The sequence below is a fragment of the Zalophus californianus genome, chromosome 7 (assembly GCF_009762305.2).
Source record: "Zalophus californianus isolate mZalCal1 chromosome 7, mZalCal1.pri.v2, whole genome shotgun sequence".
Taxonomy (NCBI): Eukaryota; Metazoa; Chordata; class Mammalia; order Carnivora; family Otariidae; genus Zalophus; species Zalophus californianus.
This window is the reverse complement of record NC_045601.1, coordinates 9,589,713-9,616,002: the sequence shown is the minus strand read 5'-3', so window position 1 is coordinate 9,616,002 and position 26,290 is coordinate 9,589,713. Positions and strand designations below refer to the sequence as shown.

The window sequence follows — 26,290 nt, the reverse complement described above, 5'->3', positions numbered from 1 at the left end:
ATTTATTGGACAGAGGTGACAGTAATTAACTGGATAAGAGCCATTGTGTTTCATATCTGTTGGGTGTATTATATTGATATTATGCTCTCTCTACATTTTTAACATATTTAAGGATCTGTGCACTAATTCTAGTGAAAAAATGTGGCTGATTTTGGATTAAAGCCAATGAAAAGTCATTGCAAATCTTTTTTCTCTTTCTTACGAATTCTTCACAAAAAGGTGAGTTGGTAGATTTGTGATCACCCATTGTAGTGTTGGTTGGAAGAGAGGACTGTGTTTTATTTCCCATTTCTCTTCCTTTTTTTCCATATGTCTGTTATAAGAAGTTCAAGCTCTCCCATTTAACTAGCTGGTAGTATGGTCCTGTCCGAGTCATTCAAGTCATTAGCTTACTCATTGAATTGAAATGAGTTTACTCATTACAGTTGAAATAATAATTCCTTTCTTTCAGAGTTGTGAGAATATAGTTTTGCAAGGGCTTTGCAAATGGTGAGAATATAGTTTTGCAAGGGCTTTGAAAATGGTGGATACTGTGTATGTGGATGGTGATATTGTGTGCCTCGTACACCCTAATTACTTAATTGTATTCTTACTGTCCAGCCTTTGTCATGCTACTTAATACCCTTAAATTTCATTATTAGTCTGACTCATGAGGCCAGAGACAGTGTTTTTTGATTTTTGTTTCACAGTTAAGATATGAAAACACGTATGCAGTCAGTAGATATTTATTGCATCTCTGTCGTGTGCCGGGTGCTGTGTGTACTTGCCACCATGGGCCAAGATAAATTATGGATTATGCCTGATGGGAGTCCACAGTCTAGCAGTAAAGGTGACGTGTGTACCTGGGTATCTCTTTCTCCACGTGTGTTTCAGTTAAGTATGGAAAGAAAGATTTGGGTCATTGAAAGAATCAAGGCTGAAGTTTACCACAGATTTTGTTGTGAAGGTGACTTTTGAGCAGGGTCTTGAGAAATAGATAGAATTTAGGTAGTTTTGTTTGTTTTTAAATGAGTGATGCAAGAAGATTAAGCTACATTCTGGCCTCAGAGAAGCAGTTTCTCTCTTCTCTGTGACATGAAGGTGCTGGGTTTCCTTTGGCTCCAGCCTAAGCACATGTCTGTATTCACCTTACCGCATCAGGTGTGTCCCCAGGAAGATGCATTTGGGTCTGGCTGGACAAGGACAAGGACCTGTATGTATATTTTGCCATCCCTGGGACAAATCCGCCATAGTTGATAGGAAGCTGACATACTTTGCTCTTCCCACTAAACTATGAAATGTTTACTGTGTATAGGTATACTCTGGTTTGTAATGGGGATTTTATTCATATTGGGGCATTCTGTACTCCAGTTATTCCATGGCAGAAGGTTTAAGCAAGGTGCTGCTTTAATAATCTATCTGATTTACACAATGCTCAGATGTAGCTGTTTCTGGGCTTAACGTATCAGCATGCAGTTGTAGTCAAGTTTGAAAAATTACACGCTCATGTTCATGACCCGAGTTAAAGATAATTTGTTAGTGACTCACTTTATGTGGCTCTTCTGGTAAAGCAACCATCTCTGTTTATTTGTGTGAGCATATTTTAGTATGCTAGGTGACCATGTCTGTCTTGTTTCCTTCCCAGGTAAGCCTTTTAAGTGTTCACCATGTAGATACACCGAATTTAGAGAGCATGAACCAGAGGCCGCTGTTGTTTGCCTGCAGTCTATGGGGGAAAGCCCTCTTTAGGATCACCCTGCAGGTGCAATGGGGGCAGAAGCTGCCAGGGCTGCCTTGTGGAATTTGGGGCTTTGTTGATGTGCACAAGAGATTTGAAAGTTTAATTATATACAGATAATTAAAGATATGAATTGCAAAACCACAGTCCCTCAGCTTTTCTTACACTTTTTCGGATAAACTTGTACTATAATAACAGTTAATGAACAATGGGCACTTACCTAATTTTATATGCTGGAAAGGAATTTAAAACAATAAAACGTACCTACTAGGTTGATCCATTTTTATCTTCCAGCGTTAGTATTAAAGCTTTTCTGAGTAGGAAAAACGGGATAAGAGGGTCTTCATCATGAGACTGGGCAGATGAAACAATATATGAATGAAGTAAATGTGGTATTTAAAAAATATAGTTTTGAATTTCCCAAATGTAGCCATAGTTAACTTAATTTTCCTGGTGAGGGATGTATCTTTTATTTTTTAACTTTAATTTAATTTTATTTTTTAAAAAGATTTTATTTCTTAGAAGGGGAGAGAGAGAGAGAGAGCACATAAGCAGGGGGCATGGCGGAGGGAGAAGCAGGCTCCCCACTGAGCAGGAAGCCTGATGCAGGGCTCCATTCCAGAACCCTGGGATCATGACCCGAGCTGAAGGCAGACCTTAACCGACTGAGCCACCCAGGCGCCCCTGTATCTTCTTTTTTAGAGTAGACTTAAAAACCTGGGTGGCGGGTGTGCTGGGGTGCAGAGTGCTGCAGTGATGCAGAGGATGAAGCCTTGGGCCAAGAGTGGCTGGTAGTGCTTTCTGGGATGGAGGTGGGGCATGAGCTGGATCTCAGAGCCCCTTTGGTTCTGTACACACTTGAGAGTCCACTGTCAGTTGGCCACTGCTGGGCTTTGGCTTCACAGCAACCAAGGAGCAGTTCCTGCCCAGGTGACCTGTGTGTCAGAGGACAGATGTGGTTTGCATGGAAATAAAGCTGGTGACAGTAACTGCTGATGACCGTTGCCATGTGTTATGTGGCCACAATTTTCTATGTGTTTTATGTCTGTTATTTTGTTTAGCTCTTGTAACAGTTCTCTGCAGCTCTGTCTTACTCTTCTACCCAGCTAAAGACTTTGAGGTTCAGAGATGTGCTGGAAGTTGTCCAAGGTAGAGAGCTAGATGATGATGGCAGACCTTGGATAAAATTCATGTCTGATTGTTTTTCCTTCTGTAAGACACTGCTTCAACAAAGGTGAACCATAGTGATCAGAGAAACAGAGTTATGAGTGACTGTGTTTTGGATGGTGAAGAGTTTGGTGTGAAGTATTGGAGCTGTGTGGACTGGGAAGACTGGACCCTGAGTAGTCAATGATGAAAAAGCAATAGTGATGAATGTTCGTGGGATGAAAGGCACTGCTTTTGGTTTGGGTTGCATTCTGGGACCATTAGAAGACTGTTGTATTCAAAAAGAAGTGTTGAAAAAAAATCAAAGGGTAGTATAAAAATGATCATTCAGTTCAGTGCATTGATCCACCAATGTGGAAAACTGAATTGACAGTATTGACTTAATTTATTTGATTATTTTAATATTTATTATGTTTTTATAACATGTATTTATATATTTATAGTAGTTTATTATGGAAATAATAGTCTTCAAGAAGTAGTGTCTAAACATGTCACTGTGATCCACTGATAGATGTGTGGCTGGCCCTAGTAAGACTCTCGGGATAAGAGCATAGCCAGGTATTATAGATGGAAGATGTATGAGAAACAGCTCTTTGAAAGGTGTCTTACGAATTTTGAACAGGGAACTGTTCTAGCAAAGAGGCAGAAATAGGACTATTTCTGCATATTAAGATTAGGATTTTGTTTCACCTAAACTGTCTCATCTGTTTTTACAGCAGAGCTCAGTGGTGTAATTTCTTCTTTACCACAGGAATACTCACACGTGGGTAAATGCTAATAATGAAAAATAGCAGTTTTCTCACTTCTGTCTCCTTCTCCTACCTCCTGTCCAGGCTATTCACCGAAGGCTTATATTATTACCTGTTTGATTCATCAGTTTTGGGATTTTGTCTGTTGGCTTCTGTCCTATCTTGGCAGGTGGAGATTTAGCTCTCCCTTCCTTGATCACTCAGCCCAGCCTTGCCCTGCAAGCTAATCATCCCAGTATTGCTCTAGCATACTTGGTAACTCATTATTCAGTATTTACATTATTTAAACTGTGTCAATACTGAGTGCAGGCGAGTCAAGTAGGATACTATGATTATATTTCCTTTACTGTTCAGCATTTTTTTCCTTTGTGATAAAAATGGTGTCATTTTGCAGGATGCCTGAGTGACTCAGTTGGTTAAGCCGCTGCCTTTGGCTCAGGTCATGATCCGAGGGTCCTGGGATCAAGCCCCAAATCGGGCTCCCTGCTCGGCGAGGAGCCTGCTTCTCCCTCTCCCACTCCCCCTGCTTGTGCTCACTCGCTCTCTCTGACAAATAAATAAATAAAATCTAAAAAAAAAAAAAAAAAGTCTTATTTTTCCTAGTGGTTTGGTTTCTTTATCTTTTGTGAACCTTCCAGCGTCTTCAGTATGTTTCTGCATGTTCAGACCAGTAAGATGATTTATTGGTTCTTTTTGTTTTTGTTTTTTTCCTGGAGACCTCTATCTGGGAGTCCTTTGTCTTCCTGCGGCTCTTTGGATTGGTGGCTGTATGGACCTGCTGCCCAGCTGACTTCCTGAACTTCCCTTTTGTCATCACCTTGAGAATTTCCTTTGCCTCTTAACTTCTGTATCTCTTGTTTCTTTGACCTTGTATCTTTCTCTTGGTTGAACTCGTTCTTTTGTTGGAGCATAATCACCAGTATCTTCCTAAGAAAGAATTTATAAGTCATGAATTTCAAGACTTGTATGTCTAAAAATATCTTAATTCTTCCTTCACTATTGATTGATAGTTTGTCTAGGTATAGATTTCTAGGCTGGTTCCTTCCAAATTTTGAAAGCATTTTTCCACAGTCTTCAGACTTGGAGAGTTATTACTGAGAAGCATAGTAGTTCAGGCCCTGAAGCTAGACTCTGAATCCTAGCTTTAAGTATATTATTTAACTTCTCTGTACTGTTAATCTTCTCAATTGTGAAATGGTTTACAAATAGTACTTTTCTCATGTAGGTTTGTTGGAAGGATTAAGTGAGTATAACTGTATGTAAAGCATTTAGAACAGTGCCTGGTACATCATGAGGGCTTTATAAATTGGCTGTTATTATTATTATTATTATAAATCTTCTGTATGTAATCTGTTAAAAAAATCTGGAAGTTTTGGCAGCTGCTCTTTATCATAGATATTCTGGAATTTCACAATGATGTTTAAAAGTAATACACCATAAAGCTGTTTGGCACCTCTGTGTATGTGTACATGGGAGGGTGTTTCAGCTGGTAGATTTTACTGTGGAATAATCTGGGGGAGAACTGACTGTTTTGCTGCTAACTGCCAAATGTCAGCATCCAAGCATATTTCTCCGGGGTTGTTCAATTTCTCTAGATAAGGCCCTTCCAGCCACATGCCTGTGAATTCACTTCTGCTGCCAGCATTCAAGAGCTAAGGGTGTGTGTGTGTGTGTGTGTGTGTGTGTGTGTGTGTGTGTGTGTGTGTGTACGTGTACGTACACCTGTGCTGAGGAAGAGGTAGCGATAGGAGGAGGAGAAGGAGCTAGTGTTCATTTAATGCTTGCTGTGTGTTAGATGCCATTCTGAAAGCTTTTTTTTTTTTAATCTTGACATCAACTCTCCGATTTTGAACCTGTTATTATTATATTTTATAGCTGAGGAAACTGAGGTACAGAGGGGTTAAACAGCTTGCCCAAGGTGACATATCTCTCCTTATCGACAGAGTTGAGACTGAACCAGGAGCCCCATGGATTTCATCCTCTTAACCTCTTGGAAAATCACCTGAGGTTCAGTCCCCGTCACCATCTTCACTGTGCCAGGTCCCCAAGGCTGTTGTCTGCGGGTTCATGGTGGCAGGAGAAAGAGCTGTCACCGTCTGATGCTGTGAGGGAGAAGCCTGCCTGCTTCCATCAGGAGTGCTCCGAGGGAAGGAGCATCCTCTGCTGGCCGGTGCCACGCCGATTTATGTGTGGCTTTTCTCCCAGCACTCGGGCTCATGTCTGAACCGTTCTAGGCTTTCTGCTCCTGGCATCTCTCTGCAGGCACTCAGTTTGGCCTTGCTCTATTCTGGGAATCCATTTGCCACTCCTTATCCATTTTCTATCTTCATATGCTTTGATTTGGGCATCGTGGAAGATGGCCTTGTGTTTGTTTTCGTGCTTCTTGTTGTGAGGTGATTCTTTCCTTCCTTCCTCCCTCCCTCCCTCCCTCCCTCTTTCCCTCCCTCCCTCCCTCCCTTCCTTTTTTTTTTTTTTAAGATTTTATTTGAGAGAGCGAGAGAGAGCATGAGGGGGGGGAGGGTCAGAGGGAGAAGCAGACTCCCCACCGAGCAGGGAGCCCGATGTGGGACTCGATCCCGGGACTCCAGGATTATGACCTGAGCCGAAGGCAGTCGCTTAACCAACTGAGTCCACCCAGGCGTCCCCCTCCCTTCCTTCCTTCGTTAGATTTATAGAAAGTGTGTATGCACACGCACAACAGAGAGTGAGTAAGAGAGAGAGAGAGAAAAAGTGTGTGAGTGAAGGCCGGGGGAGAGGGGAAGCAGACTCCCCACTGAGCTGGCCTGATCTCCCGATTAGGAGATCATGACCAGGGCCAAAACCAAGAGCTGGTCGCTTAACCTACTGAGTCACCCAGGTGCCCCTGTGAAGTGATTTTTCTAAGAGAAGGATTAGGATCATCTTTAGTTTGACATCTTAAATCAGAAATCTCCTGTTAAGATATTTTTTTGAAGGTTCTTAAAAGAAAGAAGCTTAAAAGGTTCTTAAAATTAAATACAGATTTTTTTTCCTAAATGAGAAACAATATAATAGAACTATATTTTATTAAGAAAATAGAATTTGTTGAAATGATGGCATTGTTTATTTTTTTCTCTTAGCAATTTGTTTAAAATTTTTTTTCTCCTAATAGAAATAAATAACCATGTCTGCAAGTAATGTAGACACATGGAAAACACAGTCTTTTGGGTGTATTTCTGCTAGAGAGAATGAGAGAGTGGTGTGGATACAAGGCAATAATTTTTTTGGTAATAGCCTCCTACGGAAGCAGCTTCAAGCTATATCATGTCAAAATGAGAGTGAATGAGATTAATACTGAAGTTCTGGGCAAATAAATATTTCCTGCACTGTAGAATCTGTGTTCGTGATTTATTAATAGGTGAACTCATGGATTCTTGAACCAGACTGCCTCTGTGCTGTGGTTGTATTATCTGTAAGGGAACAGTGACACCTGCCTCCTAAATTGCTGGTGACTGAAGTTGGAATCCACAGACAATATACCTGAAAGAGCTCCTAAGCCTTTGTTCTTATTTAATTATTATTAGACTCACTGTCATCCTTGGGCATTGTACCCATCTGCACTTCCTTCCAAGGCTAAAACAGTGGAGCCATGGCCTCTCTGCTGAGGAGTGGCCTCAGGTTTGCAAAAGGGGGAATGGAATGTGAGGTGGGAGGCAGGTGAGGGGTTAGGCGCAGGTTGGAGGTGTTCTTGCTAGGAGGGAGGCTGGGCTCGTGCCAGTAGTTTTATTATAGGTTTGGGATTCTGGAACATTGCTCACCTCATGTGTATTGCTTCCTTATCCGTAAGGCATTCTGGACTTTGTTTTAAGCAGAGCTCACTCACCTGCCTACTTCCATCTGAGTTCCCAGAACCTGAGACAGGGCCTCAAGTGTCCGGGAGCTGCCTAGTGGTCCCTCGGCAGGGAGAGCGCAGGCATCATGCACAAGTGGATGCGTAGTGCACCGGGCAGTGCGTATCATACTCTAACAGGAGGTTTTTGGCCAAAGTTGGGTAAAGTCATCTCTCTGGGATATGGTCTGAGCTGGGCCTGGGAGGGTGCGGGAAGGGAGAGAGAACATGAGAATCTGGGCCGTGCCGCAATTTGGTATTTCTGATTGGGTCCACCCACATGCTTGACTCTGAACTTCCAAAACAAATACGCCTGTGCGTTTTGCCCGAGATTATACTGCTGGGTGTTTTTGTTGTACCTTCTGGCAACCTCCATTTGGTTTCTCTTCCTCATTGTTGCTGTTTTATGGAATCTTTACTGGCATTTGTTGTTTTTTCCACTTGGCCTACTTAGATTTGGTCTACTAAATACAGAGGAAATTGTCTCTGTCCCAGGGGCCTTTCTTTGTCCTGGAGTAACCCTCCTGTTCAAGCTCACCTCCAAGCTCTTCCTGCTGCATGTGACCCTATAACAGTGCTCAAGACAAAAACCAATTCTGCCTGTCTGAGCTCTGTTCTCTTTCTTTGCTTCTTAGGTTTTAGAGTTTAAGGGCGAGGTTGTTAATCAGAGCCTTAAAAAAAAAAAAAATAACCTTGGAAATAACATCGTTGTCAGTAAGGTCTATTTTGTAAACTCCTTGGTAGCAGAAATAAATGTTTAATGGCTTTGTTGATAAGATGCTGTAAGTTAATGTTTAAGACTTGGGAAGTTAATTTTACTCAGAGTTTGAAAACGAAAATGTAAAAAACCAGCTATTGTCTCTCCATTTACTTGATATTTTCATGATTTTAGATTTTATTTTTCCCCTCTTCAGGAAATTTGCTATAGATGGCATTTGTGACTAATTAGGGAATTACCTAAACAATACAGCCAAAGAGCTCTTTGCTATCTTCTAAGCTTTAAAATTTTCTTTTGTCTTAATTATGCCTTTAAAAAGCCTAATTATCTACCTTATTTCCAAGATTGAAATTATTTAAAGGTAGTCAGGATCTGGAATGTAAATTGACATTTTCCCCTAGTAATGACATACTTGTTTAAGAGATCAATACCTCTTTATCTATTTTTTAAAAATAATTTATTTATTTGAGAGAGAGGGAGAGCACGTGTGTGCACATGAGCAGGAGGGAGGGGCAGGGGGAGAGGGAAAAGCAGACTTCCAGCTAAGCAGGGAGCCCAGTGGGGCTTGATCGTAGGACCCTGGGATCATGACCGGAGCCGAAGGCAGACCCTTAGCTGACTGGAGCCACTCAGGCGCCTGAGATCAATACCTCTTTAAGAAAAAGAAAATTACTGTATTTTAGATCAACAGTGTGTAATAGAAATATGATATGAGCCACATATGTAATTTTAATTTTTTTTTAAGATTTTATTTATTTGACAGAGAGAGAGAGAGAGAGAGAGACAGTTAGGCAGAGGGAGAGGGAGAAGCAGGCACCCCTCTGAGTAGAGAGCCCGATGCGGGGCTCGATCCCAGGACCCTGGGATCATGACCTGAGGCGAAGGCAGATGCTTAACCGACTGAGCCACCCAGGTGCCCCAGTTTTAAAGTTTTTAGTAGCTACATTAAAAGTAAAAAAGAATAGATGAAATTAATAATGTTTTATATAACTCAGTATATCTAAAATATTATTTCAGCATGTAATCAGCATAAAAACTATTAATGAGATAACTTACATTCTTTTTATTCATATTAAATCTTTGAAATCTGGTATATATCAGTTCGAATTAGCCCCATCTCAAGTGCTCAGTTGCCACATGTGGCTAGTGGCTACCATTTAGACTATGTAGTTGTGGACGACACTGTTTTGAGTATCGTGGCAGAGCTGCATGCTTACCCCAGAGTTTTTAACGTATGTCTTAGAACCTTGGATAAAAGACATTTTAAAACCTTTTTATTGGGACATAATTTCAAACTTACACCAAAGTTGCAAGAAAATTAAAAGAACACTCAGTCTTTACTCAAAGTCGCCTATTAACCTGCACTCATTTCTCTTATGAGCTCCCTCTTTCCCTTGAGCCTTCCTTCCCTTCCTCCCATTCTGTGTGTGTGCGTGTGCGTGTGCGTGTGCGTGCGTGTGTGTGTGTGTGTGTGTGTGTGTGTGTGTGTCTCCCTCCTAAACCATTGGAGAATATATATCTTGGTCTTTTGTCTGGAAATATTTCAGTGTATATTTACTAAGAATAAGGACATTCTCTCACATAACCACAGTAGTACAGTTACCAACTTCAGGAAATTTAACATTAATTCAGTACTTTAATGTACTATCCATATTCCACTTTTGTCAGTTTTTTTCTCTAGTAGGATCCAGTTTAGGATCACACATTCCATTTAGTTATTACGTATCTGTAAGCCCCTTTAATCTAGAGCAGTTCTTCAGGGTTTTGTTTTTGTTTTTGTTTTTTGTCTTATGACATTGACATTTTAGAAGAACACTCCTTCCCCTCTTTAATAGATTGTTCTGCATTTGGAGTCTGTCTGATCTTTATTATTATTAAATTCAGGTTAATCATCCCCAGCTGAATCCTCCATAAGTGATATTGGATGTTCTGTCTTTCTTAGGGTATCACATGTGGAGGCACACAGTATCTGTCTGCCCCTCGTTGCTGATGTTAATTTTGATCCGATGTTCTTGCTGTGTGGTTACTGTGTTTTCCCCTTGCATTTACAAGCAGTCAGTGGGAGGATCCTTTAAAACAATGCACATATCCTGTTCCTTACCAGAATTTCCTACATGGATTGATCATCCATTGATTCTTGCTTGAACCAATCTTTACTGTGATGGTTGCAAAATGGTGATTTTCAACTCCATTCCGACTTGCATATATGGACATTGTGGGTAAGCAAGAGCTCCTTGTTCTCTGCCATTCATCCATCCATCCACCCCCCTCTGTTACCGGTGTGAACTCATGGATTTTTCTTGAACTCAATTTTCTGAGCTCGGTTTTTTTCTTCAATGCTTATTAAACTTAATTATACCCAGTTTTGCTCAAATTGTTCCAGATTTGGTCAGTGGAAACTCCTTCAGGCTGATGTGTTCTTTTGATACACTCCAGCCATTGGGGGTGCCTCTTTACTTTGGGACATAAAAAGGTGTCCCAGCCTTATGTTGTACTTAACCTGCTCCAGATCTGGAAACAGTCATTTCTCTGAGGAGAAATTCTACTTTTATGGGGGTATGGAGGGATATGGTATTAGAAACCAAGATCTGGCCTCTAGATGTCATCATTACTACTGGGCTTTCATTGCCACTGGGCCCTTTCAGTGGATATGTACCTACAAATATACGTCCTGTGGAGGTCTGGGTCAGTCAGGAGACAGAGATCACAGGATAGGTTAAACAGGGAAAGTTTAACATAAAAATTATTAACTGATAAAAGAGTTATAGTAGATATGACGAAACTATATGGGACCCTAGGACTGAGGGTGAGGACCCAAGGAAGGACAAGCTTGGAAGGGGGTTCAAATCTCAGATAGCAGATAGCAGAGAAGTTGGTTGGCTTAGCAAGACTGGAGCTGGTCTGAAGGCAAGCAGTGAATAGCCCTGTGGAGAGCAGTCGGGGGAGCGGGTGATCGCCAGCTGGTGGTGTGTTATGCAGGGAGAGCCTGGGGGCAGAAGGCTCTCAGAGTGAGTGGGCCACACGGGGGCTTCGAGGAAGGGGGCTTACAGAAGGGATGACCACTCAGGGTGGGCCTTCCAGGCCATGGACAGCTGGGAGAACAGGTGGCAGGGGCTCTGGTTTCTGTGGCAGAAATGTCACTAGCCAAGAGGTCACAAGAGGGACTGTGTTCTGAGCCGGTAGCTGTGGCAGTTTCTCCTGGATTTCCTCACACCCACGCAGCATCCTCCCGCCCCCACGACCCTTGGGAATCCTCTTCCTCCGGATGGCCTTCCGGTGCCCTCTACTGAACAAGCTTAACATCATGCTCACATTAAAGGAGAAATGCTTAACGGAATTCCGTTGTTTTACCAGAGCAGACATTGAAGGGTGCATTTGGAGCTGAGAGGTGATAAACTGACACACACATACATACACATGCCTATATAGACATATAGACTAAATATGTATATTTAGAAGTCATGAGTTTACACCAGTATTTCCAATTCCAAACTATCCCCATGGCTTCCTTCATTTCATATTTGTATTTTTTCCTTCCATAGTTTGCTCAATCTCATAATACATCTGAAATAGTTTCAGAATTTCTTCACCCATACTAATACAAAAACATACCTACTTAAAAAGATGTTATGAACCAAGTGTGTCTCCCCAGAATTCATTTATTGGAGCCGGAACTGCCAATGGGATAGTATTTGGAGATGGAGCATTAGGAGGTGATTAGGGTTAGATGAGGCCATGGAGTGAGGCTCCTGTGATGAAATTAGCTCCCTTTTTAGACGAGACACCAGAGAGCTCGCTCTCCTTTTAGTGTGCAAAGAAGAGGTCAAGTCAACAGGCAGTGAGTGAGATGTAGGCCATCTACAAGCCCACAGGAGATGCCTTGTTATGAAATCTACTTTGCTGGGCACTTTGAACTTGGACTTTCAGCCTCTAGAATAGTGAGAGATAAAGTTTTGGTTGTTTAAGCCATTCAGTCCATGGTATTATGTTATTTACCATCCAGGTAAAGTTCGAATTTCAATCAGTCACAGAAGAGAGAAGAGTTCACAGTCAGCTTCCTTTTATGCCACGTCCCCCCACACGAGGGACAGCTAGACAACTACTGATGTGCTTAGATGGCTGGGATTAATTCCCCTCTACTTTCCTACTTTTTCTTCAGTTTAGTTAAGTAATTCATCTGAAACATAGTTGGGCTTATTTGTTTCAGTTTTGTTTTCATTTTTGGGTTTTCCCTCTTTCCGATTTTGTTGATTTTATTTTGTTCTGCAGATGTAGAACATTAACTTGCATTGAAAACTAAGAAACGCATCAAGAGGTGTTCTTGGAGAACTGACATTCCTTCCCTTATCTCTTCCACTCTGTCCACCCACCTTAGAAATAACTTGGTTACCTTATGGTATTTGTTTGCCGTCTATAAAAATAAGTGTCTATATGTATTTATAATGTCTTCTTCTTTTCTCTTTTTTCTTTGACAAAAGAGCATAATATATGTGTGTGTGTGTGTGTGTGTTTCCTGTTTTATTGAGATATAATCTGACATATAACAGTGTATTAGTTTTAGGTGTGTGTGTGCATATGTATATACACACACATGCACATGCACACACACATATATGCTTTTTTACGCTTTGCTTTTCCACTTAACATCTGAAGGTGACTTCATGTCCGCTTGTGCAGATCGTCCACAGCCTCTTACAGCCCATGGTGTTCTGCTGTGTGTATGTGCCAGAGTTGATGCAGCAGACTCCACGTTCAAATATTGAGGGAATTTCCTGTAGTTTGTAATTATAAATAATGCTGCAGTGAATCACTTGTGCATATGTATTTTCAGATTATTGGAGATGTATCTTTAGGGTAAGTTCTTAGATGTAGGATTGCTGGGTTGAAATGTGAAAACATATGTAGTTTTGTTATATATTGCCAAACTCCCTTCCATAATGGTAGAACTATTTTGCATTCCTACCAGCAATGTATGAAAATACCTTTTCTCCCACAGCTTCACCAACAGAGTGTATTATCAAGCTTTTAAACTTTTGCCAATCTGCTAGTTAGGAAATGGCACCTCAGTATAGTTCTAATTTGAATATCTTTTATTATAAGTGCAGTTGAACATGTTTTCAAATACTTAAGGGCCATTTTTGTATTTTATGAGTTATGTAGTCACATCTTTTGTCTCTTTTTCTACAGGATTTTTAATCACTTTGCCTTCTTCAAATTTTAAAAGTTCTTTGTTGGGGATATTAGTTTTTTATTTGTGATATGTGTGTTTTCTCTTTTATTTATCTTTCGACTTTGCTTATTTTTTTTTCCCATGCAAAAGTTCTAAAAACTTTTTTATCTTGTTCAATTTATCCGTCTTTTATTGCATCGGGATTTCAAGTCATAATTAGAAAGCCCCTTTCTATACCTCAGTTATAGGTGAATTGACTCATATTTTCTTTAGGTTCAGGAAAAGACTCATAACAGATTATTGCTATTAAGAAAATCAACGTATACTTTGTACTTGTTACGGAATCTCTGGTGCCTGACTTTCTTATAATAGGACCAATGGTAATTAAGCACTCTTAGATCTGCCAGACAGTTTGGTTTTAAACTCCTGAAAATGGATAAACTAAAGGACGGAGAGATCACCATCCAGATAAAGTTTGAATTTCAATCAGTCACAGTATTGAGAATATAATTTATTTTATTTTTTTAAAGATTTTATTTACGTGAGAGAGAGAGAGAGAGCGGACACAAGCAGGGGAGAGGGAGAAACAGACCTCCTGCCGAGCAGGGAGCCCGATGCAGGGCTCGATCCCAGGACCCTGGGATCATGACCTGAGCCGAAGGCAGTCGCTTAACCAACTGAGCCACCCAGGTGCCCTCTCCCCGATTTCATGGGGCATTTTGCTCAGTCTCATCAACATCTTAGAGCTCTGTCTGTCTGACCTCAGGGCCGAGGTTATCTGGAGAGAGGTTTTACAGGCCATGATATTTCTCATCTTGTTCTCCGTGACCCTCACTGAGGGGAGTGAGACTTGGGATGCTGATTGCCTCTGTTTGTGGGATAGGCGGGGTACTAAGCAATGGACTAACTCACATCCTTTCCCTGTAGAGACTTACGTGAAAGGTATGCTGTGAGCTCCTATGCTATGAGCTCACAGTAGTCCAGAGGCTGGGAGGGAGCAGGTTCCGTTTTCTTACTGCATAATTGAAAATAATGTTGTGGTGAATCATTTTCATATGGTGAAAAATGACGACGGTGCCAGGGAGCAGTCACTTGACACTGGGCCATCATCGTCTCTCTCTTTTTTTTTTAAAGATTTTATTTATTTATTTGAGAGAGAGAGAGAAAGCACATGAGAGGGGGGAGGGTCAGAGGGAGAAGCAGACTCCCCGCTGAGCAGGGAGCCCAATGCGGGACTCGATCCAGGGACTGATCATGACCTGAGCCGAAGGCAGTTGCTTAACCAACTGAGCCACCCAGGCGCCCATCATCGTCTCTTTGAAACTCCCCATGTGATGATGGACCCGAATAAGCAGGAAGGAGCCTGGGGTTCTGGTCCAGTTCTGATAGTCTCTGCATCTTTGACCGTGGGCCAGCTACTTTCTGACCTTCAATTTTCTTTGTCCTTAAAAATCAGGTGGTCTTTAAGACCTTTTCCAGCTCCAAGGTTCCAGATTCTTCTAGTTTCTTTTATTTCCTACTTTTAACAGATTTAATTGTTCCATTCCCCAAACTGCTAAGCACTTGGGTCTTTGCCACCACCCCTTCTTTCTTTTTAAACTAAATATTCACCCTCTTCTGAAAATTCTTGGTCTTAAGAGCAGTGTTCAGGTAAGTTGATTAGTACTTGACATTTTGTCATTTGTCGGTGTATAAACTCCATGGGAGCTGGGAGTTGCCTTTGGCACCTTAAAATAAATGGTAAATAGTGTATTTCTTCTTAGTGTGGCTTAGTTCTAGAAGGGAAAATCAATTCTCAGGGCTTAGTGACATTGAGGTAGGGCTTAATGATTCAGGTGTATTACCATATAGACCAGTAACTTGACTTTGTTTCATGGCCCTGAATTATACCCATCCATAACTATGGCCAGAGGTCATGCATTGTTGGGTACAGAAAGAATTAGGTGAAAATGTAGCTTGATCCTTACAGACCCATCCAAGCAACTTGAAAAACAACTCAAAATATGGAGTTCATATCGAAACCCTCAACCTCCCCCCCCAAACCCAGCTTATGTTCTGCTGTTTCATTTGTATAATGGGGTTTTCTTCATGTCTGAAGAATGGATAATTTAATTATTAAAAGAGAATCCATTCTCAGCTGGTATGACATTTATTAGGAACATTTGGCCCTGTTGTTGAGCAGCTATCTTATTTTTCTTATGTGGAAAAAAGAGCCAGTTAAATTTTCAAAATGTGACCCAGAGCCAGATGTTCTCTTGAAGTAGCCCACATCCCTTTTTCAATGATCGAAAGTACAAAATAACTCATGTTGCCATGCCACATAACAGCCAATGATTGTCATAGATTTAGCTTAATATAGAAGGAAGGGCCAAGACTTTCATATAGTATGAAATCTATTTAAGTTCTGTGGATTTATAATAACTGCTATAAATGGAAAGCTCGTTTTCTAGAATAGATTTATACCTGGAAAGTCAACTTCTCATATTTTTTTTCTTAGTGACGATGAATTGTGGCAATTGTTTTACTGTTGGCGTTTAAAAAAATAAAAATATCTGAAATATTTTGACTAAGGTTTCATTCAACTCATTTGAAAAACACTAAGCCTCTTCTGTGTGCTAGCTACCATGCTAAGTGCTGTGGTTATAGGGATAAATAAGATGAACACAGATTTTAATTAATTATGATGTATTTGGTTGCAAGTACAGAAAACTTACTAATACTGATTTAAGCAGTTAGTAAAAGAAATGTATTTGGCTTATGGAACTAGGAACGCTCAGGGGATATCAGGTTTGAGTCATGGCTCGGCCCCTTGGGACCTGGTGTCTCTCCATCTCTCTGCTTCTGTCAGTGTTGGCTTCGTAGGCAGGCTCATTCCTCAGGCTAATAGTCTCCCAGTTCTTACTCCAGTGAAAAAGAGAGACTGCTCTTCCCCAGTAAAAGTGCTGGGCTTGACTCTTATTATGTGGAGCTGGTCATAGACCTAAACCTGAACCAGACATTGTGGGCAAAGGGAGACAATGCTCTGATGGGCCTTGAGGACAACTGGGTAAGGGGTGGATGGAGTCATCCCTTTTCTAGCAAGTAGACTAACAGGGCATGGTGGTCCTAGGGGAAAATCAAGGCTCTACCCTAGGAGCAGAGAATGAATGGAGTCAACAGTAGCCACTTACCTGCCTTCCAGCCTCTGTGGTGGTGGCGGTGGTTGCCGCGGCGGCGCTGTCACGATGGAGAAAATCCAGGCCGCTGTAGGAGTGCCTGGCAGGAGATTTCACTACAAACCTTACTATAAAGTGTGATGAATAACAACAATAAAAAATGAACACTTAAGATTACATGCTTAAAGGAAACGTAATTTGTAGAAGGCCCATAGCAATTAACCTTGTTTTGGACATTTTGGGATAGCAAGCCTGTTGACTCAGTGCCTGTGAGCTCTCTGTGGCCCAGGTCGGTGCCGCGAGAGAGCTGCTGACCTGTAACTACCCCGAGGCAGTGATGACGAGCTCCCAGTCCCCTGGGGGTGTTGAGCCTTTTATAAGATCTCCATATAATAGCAGCTGGTATAATACCATGACACTGAGTCAGCCACCTTCTGTTGCACTTTCTGTGGGGAGAGAGGCCAGTGGGCTGCAAGGTGAGGTTTGCTTAGGGACTTGAATCACTGCCCTGAGGCAGAGCCACGACCATGGAGGGACCAGACATGGAAGAGGGGACTTTGGAGGTGGAGGGGTGATCACAGAACGTTTCCAACATGGCTTTTGAGATAGGCTTTGACTATGATAGAGTTTTCTCCTGACTGTGGGAGCATTGCCTCAACTCTGTCTGCAGTCTCCCTTCCTGGGAGTCCCTGAGGACTCCTCTTCTCCTGTGAGTGTAATCACTCCTGATCGGTGAGCTTCTCCATGCTCACCTGTGTGGACTGTCCTCAGAGGGATCACAGAGCTCAGGGAACATTCATCCAGAGGCCAAGTGAGCTTAATTGAGGTCTCTCTACTACTGGGTGATGAATGACGCTCACTGTGAGGACAGAAGCAGGAGTGTAGTCTGACCGGGGCCTTGAGGACAACTTTTTGTCCTTTGGTGGTGACCCCCAACACACTGTTGAAACTGCAGTAGCCACTAGTAGACATATTCAGAGATCTGTCATTTTATTTGGTGGAGTGTACTGTAACCTTGGTAATTTGGTGACTAGTAAAATTGTGTTTTTCTGGGAAAGTTTATCAGAATTGTTTTATATTAACCACTAGATTCAGCAAACCTCAAATAGTAGTGTAGACATTCAGTTTATGGCCACTGGTAATTGGTACAGATCATGTTTACTGATTTGGTCCCCATTAATTTAGTTTTGTTTTCTTAAGTTTGTCCCTGAGTCAGTAAGTGAGTTTCCTTCCCCACTGCCTTCTACCGTGCGTGCATCGCTCCTGTGTGTGTGTGTGCGTGTCTTGGTGGGGGGGGCGGTTAGCGAGGGCAGGGTAAGGCACACAGAAGCACGTGCGCGCGCACACACACACACACGAATCTGGTGGGAATGGCTTTGCTGGTATTATCCCTGTTGGAAGAAGGAGGTGGTTCCACAGAGGACCCTGGACTCATTCCGAGAACCGTTCACCACAAGCACATTGGCCCTGGGCTTTCTGTGACTGTGCTGTCGTAGCCCCACCTCTGACCTTCCCGTGGGGAGTTCCCTTCGCTCTTCCATCACCAGGAAAAATGGTTCAGTTTTCAGGACTCCATTTAGTCCTGCCTTTTCCTAAAGCGCCCCACCTCCCACTTCAGCGCTCAGCGATTCTGTAGCCGCTCATGGCTCGTTGTCCGTACCGCTTGTCGCACAGAGAACACTTTGCCTTCTCTGGTGTTTGGGGATGTGCATATCATCTGTTTTATGCTATTTGAGTTAGAGCCTTTGAAGGACTGCTGAGCTGCTAGAAATGGCACAGATGAAGTAAGACTGAAGAATTAATGAATGTTAAGGCTATCCCTGTTTTGGAAGTTTGCTTAAGAAACTACTGTACTTTAATTTACATAAGCGTGTAGTATTTATCAACATGAATCACATCTTAACTTTGTTATTCATTTGCACACACTTTAGACCTGAATCCTGAAAACTAGTGTTTTGTTTATATAGCCTGGGTTGTTTGTGGAGGGACAATATCTCCATATGGCTGATTCATTCAGGGAGGTCATTGCATAGCTAACCTGGTATTTTAAGCATGTTGGGTTCCTACAATAACAAAAGAACTAATTATATAATATGTGTTTTGGATTTTATATTTGATACTTTCAAGTGAAAGTGTAAGACCATGTGTGCATTGCCCATATTACTGATCTTTTGAAAGGACAGATAACAGACACCATGGTATAAAGGACATAGGATTTGGAGTTAGACGGACCTTGCGGCAGCTCTGGGTTTTATTACTTAGTGATTGTATCATCTTCAACACGGTGTCTTAGCTATGAAGCAAGGATTATAAAATCATATAGGGCTATCATGAGGATTAAATGGGATAATATATATATTTCCTACAGAAGATATCTGGTATAGTGTTTGACCCTGAGAAGATGCTCAGTAAATAACTCCTAGGCTTTCTATAGTACAATGAGATTAAAAATGAGCAGTATGCTTGGGGTCCAAACCTTTAAATTCGGGGATACTGCTTCACAGTTATCATCCCATAAAATCAGCAGAAGAGTGGTTTGCTGTGTGTATGTGTGGAACCAGGGAAGTGCCGGGCCCGCCACCTCTAGGGCTGCCCCACCAGCACCCACTGCAGGAGCAGAAGCAGAGGGAAATGAGGTTTTGAGGTGGGGGCGTGTTCAGGTTGGCCAAACTTACAGTTAGTTGACCCCAGGAGGGGTAGGAGTCGTGTACAAATTGTGCTCCATACATGTGCTTAACTTGGAGCTGCTTGTGAGCGAGTCTGGGCTTTGCCTGTGCTTCGTCTGCAAAGTGTTGCTCCAGTTCCTATCAAAGGGCTAAGTGAGAACAGAGCTCATGCTGGTTGAAACTGAGTCCAAAACAATGTTGTGATTTGGCTTCTCCAGACTTTGGCTGGTTGAATCATTGTTGGTACGCTTTCACTTTTTTGTGTTTCTCACCAAACAAAACACAAGTTAATGCTGGGAGGGGGCCATGATGAAAAGACTAAAGGCTCTTCACTGGCTTTTTGTTTTATTTTGTTTTAATTTGTCAGGACAAATAGTTTCACTTAAAATTAAAATACTAATAAAATGAAATACATGGAGAAAATACTAATAAAATGAAGTATATGAACTATTCCTTTCACTGTGTCTAACTTGTCAGATATAAAAAGGATCTGTGTGGGGGCGCCTGGGTGGCTCAGTTGGTTAAGCAACTGCCTTCGGCTCAGGTCATGATCCTGGAGTCCCTGGATCGAGTCCTGCATCGGGCTCCTTGCTCGGCAGGGAGTCTGTTTCTCCCTCTGACCCTCCCCCCATCCCATGTGCTTTCTCTCTCTCTCAGTCTCTCTCTCTCTCAAATAAATAAATAAATAAAATCTTTAAAAATAAAGGATCTGTGTGGGCTTTTTTTAGTGCTACAAGGTCCAATATTTTGGGTTTTAAAGACTCACTTAGGCAAAGTATTTAATGATTTAAGACTGGTCTAGACTTATAGCTTTGGCTGGAGCAAAACCCCTTCAGCACTCCTTTCCTATCTTTCTAAAATATAAATAAGCTTACATTTCTACCCTTTCTTTATGACAGGAATAATTATGATTCCATAATTCTTTGATCTTTGCTACCAACTAATTTGGCATTGGACTTCAAGTTTAGTATGTGCATTTTTTTTTTCAAAACTTGGATGTAAAATACGATCACATCTGTAGCAGACATGCAAGATAAAGTTCTGTTATAAAATCCCATAATAGAAATGTCAGGTAGGTTTTTTTTTTTCCTAGCAAATAATTTTTTGCTGCACTTTTTCCCTAAAATAAACCATTACAGTAAAATATGGTCATATAGCTTTCAGTAAACTGGAAATCCTTATTGTCCGGCACTGCAAGGGTAATTGATATAATAATGTGATCCTAAGGCATTACAGTATTCCAAAGTGCCATCTTAATCATTATAGCAGGATTATTTTGAGTGTAGTTTTTTAGTTCATTAAATGTTACTGCATGATAATTAATTGAAAAGTAGAGATCTCCATATTTCATATACATGAGAATTTTTTTTGATTGATTGATATGTGAGAGAGAGCGGTGGGAGGGTGGGGGGCAGAGAGAGAATCTCAAGCAGACTCCCTGCTAAGTGCGAAGCCCAATTCAGGGCTCCATCCCACGACCCTGAGATCATGACCTGAGCCGAAACTGAGTCCAACACTTAACTGACTGAGCCACCCAGGTACCCGAAGAACTTTCTTATTTAAGAAGTACTATATGATCCATAAACATATATATGTATATATACTTATATATATATTTGTACACATATATACATATATATAATTATAAATACAGAAATATAAAATACATGCATACATTCTTAGTCTAATCACTTCTTCCCATTCTGTGGCTAACCCTGGTCTGAGCCACCATGATCTTTGGTTTGGATTACTGCACTGGTCGTCTGTCATCTGCTTCTCTGGACTTTGCTTTAGTCCACGCAGTGGCCAGAATATCATTTCCAAGCATTAGGAGATCCCTTACCCCTCTGACTCAGTTAGCTCCTGACCTGCCCTTTCCTCTGACTTCCTCCTGTCCTGCCTGAAGTGTAGTCTGTGCACTGACCTCCTACGCCCTGAGGGCCAGGGCCCGGGTTCCACAGCCCCTCTGCTCAGTTGGTGCCTTTTCTCACTTAGATGCCCTGTTATTTAAGGTCCTCTGAGGGGCTTTCCCTGACCAAGCCACAAGTTATGCCTTCTCCAGCTTTCTTGCCTATCACAATTAGATTTTGTTCCTTGAAATAACATTTGGATTCCATTGCCTCTATGATTAAAAATCTAGAAGGGTTTTCTTAAATTGATATCAAAAGCGAACTCTCCTAGCTGGATTTCTTTCTTGATTTACTGTGTCATGTGAACATTTATGTTTTATACAGTATACTTAGAGTCCCTTCCCTTGCTGAGATGCTTCTAACAGTTGGGTCACTTACTAATGTCATAAATAACCTAAATAATGTCATAAATCCCAAATGCTGACTACATGCATGATTTTATGTTATGGTCTTCATGTTTGTGTATCCTTTTACAGAGCTTGGGTGGGTGTGCACGTGTCCTTTGGTACTTTGTACTTGTATTTTCATGTACATGAGATGGTCCTGAGTTGTGTGGTACTGAGCCACACATGCTCACACATACTTAGGCTCCTCGGTGAAAAACCGGAATAAGGTGAAGATGGGATGCTTGGTTAATTAAGCTGGTTCTCTCAGTCATGGCCTGCTGCTCTCTCTCACTCAGCCCGTGGACCAAGGTGAGTGGTTCTTGTGCTGATGTTTGCATTTTGCTTCTCCAGCTCTGTGTCAGGTCTGTTCTTGAGGCAGAGGCTGAGCAAGCCTTAGTTTCACTTCCGGAGTGGAGGAGGCTCAGCCACCTGCTTATACAAATTAGCAACAGTGAAAGTAGGCCTTGCTATTAACTTAAAATGGTATTGTTTCATTTACACTTTATGGTTACACTGGTTGTGTTGTTAAGAGATGAAGAAACCCTGGTGGCATTTCCTGGGAAGAAGTCTTGGGAGGTAGTGCTTGCTCCCTTTTATAACTGTGAGCCAGTGTGGTATTTGTGGACTCACAGACTAGCTACCTTGTGCAAATCAGGATTGTCTGCATCGATAAAGCTTAATTTGTCATTTGTAATGATTGAGTAGCATCTTTCCCTAGAGCTATACCATTCTTTATTTAAACATTCACTCACTGAGGGCATTTAAAAAGTATTTTCAGGTTTTCCTTAGAGTAAATAGTGTTACTCTCTCTATATAAATTCCTTTGGGATTGTTTTTTGGAGCTCCATTCTCAAAAGTGGGATTTAATAGGATTACCAATTTGAGTCATTTAAATGTTTGTCATATATTTCCAGAAGGATTGATTGGCAAAATGATGAACACCAGATAATTTGAAGACTTCTTGAGTCTAGAAGTTCTAGCTCATATGGAGTCTTAATTTTTTTGCAGCTAATTAAGGGGCTTAAAGTGGTATATTATGGTTTTAGTTTTTATTTCTTCATTTATTAATTAGGTTGAAATTTTAAAATAATATTTTGTCATCTGTGTAGACTGATATTGATTGTTTAATTTTGGGGATTAGCAAATTTTTATGTTATATTTAAAATTTTCTCCACCCATTAAAATATTGAGTACTTAAAAAAAAAATCAGCAACCTATTGTACCTTTAATCACACCCTCTGTATCTCTAACAATCACATTTAGCTTTATTTTACAGTTAAAATAAACACATAAACCTCTCTGTTCTACGTTCTTATTATGCTTTAAACAACGCCGGGAAGGGCAAATACGATTTTTTTCCCTTCAGAATATTCTTTGGTGTTTATGCCTACTTAATTTTTCTGATAAATTTTACTATCATTTTTTTTTTTATTCCTAATAGCCAGGGCTGCAGAGAGCAGGTTCTAGCTCTGAAAAACATTTGGGCCCCAAATAAGGGTGAGCCAGCTAGAAATCCTTACACAGAATTGATGTTGATCTGTGGCGTGTGGTCCATCTGCCTCCCAGACTGCCTGGCTCCAGTAATGCGTCTGCTTCTCCCACCCCCCACCTCCTGCGGCTTTGCCAATGATTCCCACCGAGAGTTTGATAATACTTCAAACCTGCATATTAACTGGGCACATGTCTCTGTTGCTATATTTAGTATTCCAGATAGAATCCTCATGTATCTCTCCATTTGTCTTTCTTTATCTGTCATTAGGGCTTTATAATTTTCTTTAAATAGATTGCTTATATCCTACTTTAATTTAATTCTCCCAAATTACTCTTATTGCAAATGTGATTGCTTTACAGTTTCATTTCCAGATCCTATAGATCTGTATAATTTCTTAAAAATTTGAAGCCATAGAACAATAAACATTCAGTATGTATATGTATTTCACTACTCTTTGTAACTTGACAGTAGTTACAATGTACAATGTACAATGTGTTCTCTTTTCTACTCTACCTGAAAATACCTTTCCACCTTCCAGCTGTAAGTTTACAGCTTCTCTAATTAGTTCAGACATCTCTTTATGGAGTGCTCTTGGTGGAGAGACATACAAGGATGACTGTTAGGACATGTTCAAATACAGTGGTACTTGTATTTTCTGTTTTTATTTTTATTTTAGATCCCTGAGAATAGATCTTTTTTTTTTTAAGATTTGTTTCTTTATTTTAGAGAGCAAGCAGGCGGGGGAGGGGCAGAGGGCGGGGGAGGGGCAGAGGGCGCGAGAGAACCCTCAAGCAGACTCCGCATTGAGCATGGAGCCCATCGTGGGGCTTGAGCTTATGACCCTGAGATCAGGACCTGAGCTGAAAGCAAGAGTTGGTGGAACAACTGACTGAGCCACCCGGGCGCCCCAAGAATAGATCATTCTTAAAATCCCTGTAAGCACTAAAATTTAGTTTTTCCTGGAGATTGAAACAATGTGAATTCTTCAACAACAAAACTCTTCTAAATAATAAAGCCTTTGACTTTGAGATTCTCTGAAGTGGTTTTATGGGGGCACTTGTTAAGAATGTCAGAGAACATATCCTCTCTGAGTTAGCCGTAGTAGTTGCTGTTGGAACTGGCTCCGGAGTCTTCAGGGAGCCTTCTGTCACGTTCTGCCCCAGGAGGTGGTGTGTCCTTGTCTTGAGGGCCCTCTGGGGTTCTTCGCCACGGCTGTTTTTCGGAGCTTCCCTGGAATTTTGGAGTTATGTTTTAACTGCTGTACCTTAGGGATTTTACTAGAGGATTATGGTCTTTTATTTTCCCCAGTATTTCCACTTCTTCTTGGAGAAAAGTATTTAATCATCATTCGTTGAGTGAACTAGTAAGGATAGAAGCAAAAGTGTGAAGCAAAAGCGTGAGTAACTTTTCTGTGTTTTAACTTTTAGTTTGTCTCTAAGGCGTCTGGAGAGTGTCCAACTACGTGATGTCATTACAAAGCAAGTGAAGTGCACGTTCTAGTATGCTAATAGGCCAGCCTTTTTCCATTCTCTGTTAGCACATTTGCAGGTTGGTATCACCGTGAACAAGTACAAAACTCCGTCTTCTTGGACAGACTTGGAATGTGTGTAATAGGCAGACTTAGCAGAGTGTCAATTTTCTCTTGCTTCATCATTTAAAAAAAAAAACACACACCAAAATACTTGTTGGGGCGACTTGGTGACAGATGTGAATAAAGAATGCTTGTTGTCAGGTACAAGTAAAATTGCCATACAGTGAGAGAAGAGTTGGCTAGAGGTGTGTGTACAAGGTGTTTTGGAAGCAGTGAGGAGAACGTGACAGAATTCTTCAGGGGATGGTTCAGAGTGGCTGGGTTATAGGTGGTTTTGAAGGGTAAATAGAAGCTTGTGAGGAGACTTGTTTGTTCAAGAGTGAGCATATTGTAGTGTGAGTGGGGCCATGTGTACCAAGGAAGGGATAATGTTACCCCACTGATGGGATAATATTATCCCATGAAAGCAGCTGAAGGCATTTCTGTAAAACGGATTTATGGAAGCTCTGCGTGTGTGTGGTAGGTTCTGAATTGAAAGAGAAGAGGGGCCTGGGAGCCAGGGCTTCAAGCTTCTGCAGGAATCCAGGCACAAGTTTGCTCAGGCCATAGCGTTGGGAATAAAGAGGGAAAATTTGAAAGATAGAGAGGAGGTCACATTATGGGACTGCTGACAGGTTTGATGGGGATGGGCAAGCAAGGAGGAACTCAGAATTCGGACTCCCAAATTTATGAACGGATGTGACTAAGAGCAATAATGTGGACTTCATTTTGGAACTTGTTGCATTTGAGGATCAGGTAGGATGTCTATTAAAAGTTCAGGCAAATTTATACACACAACAACATAGATGAATCTCGAGAACATTATACTGAGTGAAGAAGACAGACACAAAATGACTCCATACAAAGTGCATGATTCCATTTAAATGAAACTCTAGAAGAGACAAATCTAATTTCTCGTGTCCAGAAGCAGATCAGTGGTTGCCTGGAGGGATTGAGTGGTTTGGGGTGCATTAGGATATTTGGGGTGACGGAATCTTGCTTGTGGTCAAAATTCATTGAAAGGTACACTTTAATATGTGCATTTTATTGTATGTAAGTTATACCTCAGTAGAACTAATTTTTAAAAATTGGAGTTCAAGAGGGAGGTCTGGGCCACAGATAAGTAAGCATTGGGGTAAGGTAAGGTTAGGGTTTAGGTTGCCGTTGAACTTCTAAGGGTGGATGAGATTGTCTATGTCAAGTATGAGGAGGAAAAGAGGGCCAGAGAGAGGTCTGGGGACACCAACCTGGAAGGACAGGGGAAGGAAGGGGAGCCTTTGGCGAGAAGCTGGTGGTTAGGGGTGGGGATGAGCCAGAGGACAGTGACACAGATCCCAGAAAGAGAACTCCGTGGAGGGAGGGGCCTGAAGTTCCACTTGCTGCGAAGGTGTCAAGGTGGGAGTGTAAGAGTCAGCAGTTCGGAGGGCCTTGTTTTTCAGTGGCAGTCACAGTTGTTTGGGGGTGTTGAAGTGGGAAGGTTGACAGGGTGCGGGAGACGAACGTAGGCAGGACGTTCTGGCTGGGAACTTGGGCTACGAATGGGCCTGGAGAAGTGGCAGGAGGTTGGGGGGTCAGGGTCTTAATTCTTAACCTCAGAGTCCTTTTATCTTTTTTTTTTTTGGTAAGCTGAGGGGTTCTTGTGGCAAAGGCCAGGTTTTAGGTAGAGGCAGTTGGTGGGCAGGTCCTCTGAGGAGACTGGTGGGTCAGACTGCGGCACAAGGAGAAAACCTGTTTCCCATTTCT

The 26,290-nt window shown here is 41.5% G+C and overlaps 1 protein-coding gene across 9 annotated transcripts in view; it reads left to right on the top strand.

Moving 5' to 3' along the window:
• TULP4 (TUB like protein 4) overlaps positions 1 to 26,290 on the top strand; it is a 230,326-nt gene that overhangs the window by 64,170 nt on the left and 139,866 nt on the right. The gene's annotated exons all lie outside the window — the stretch shown is intronic.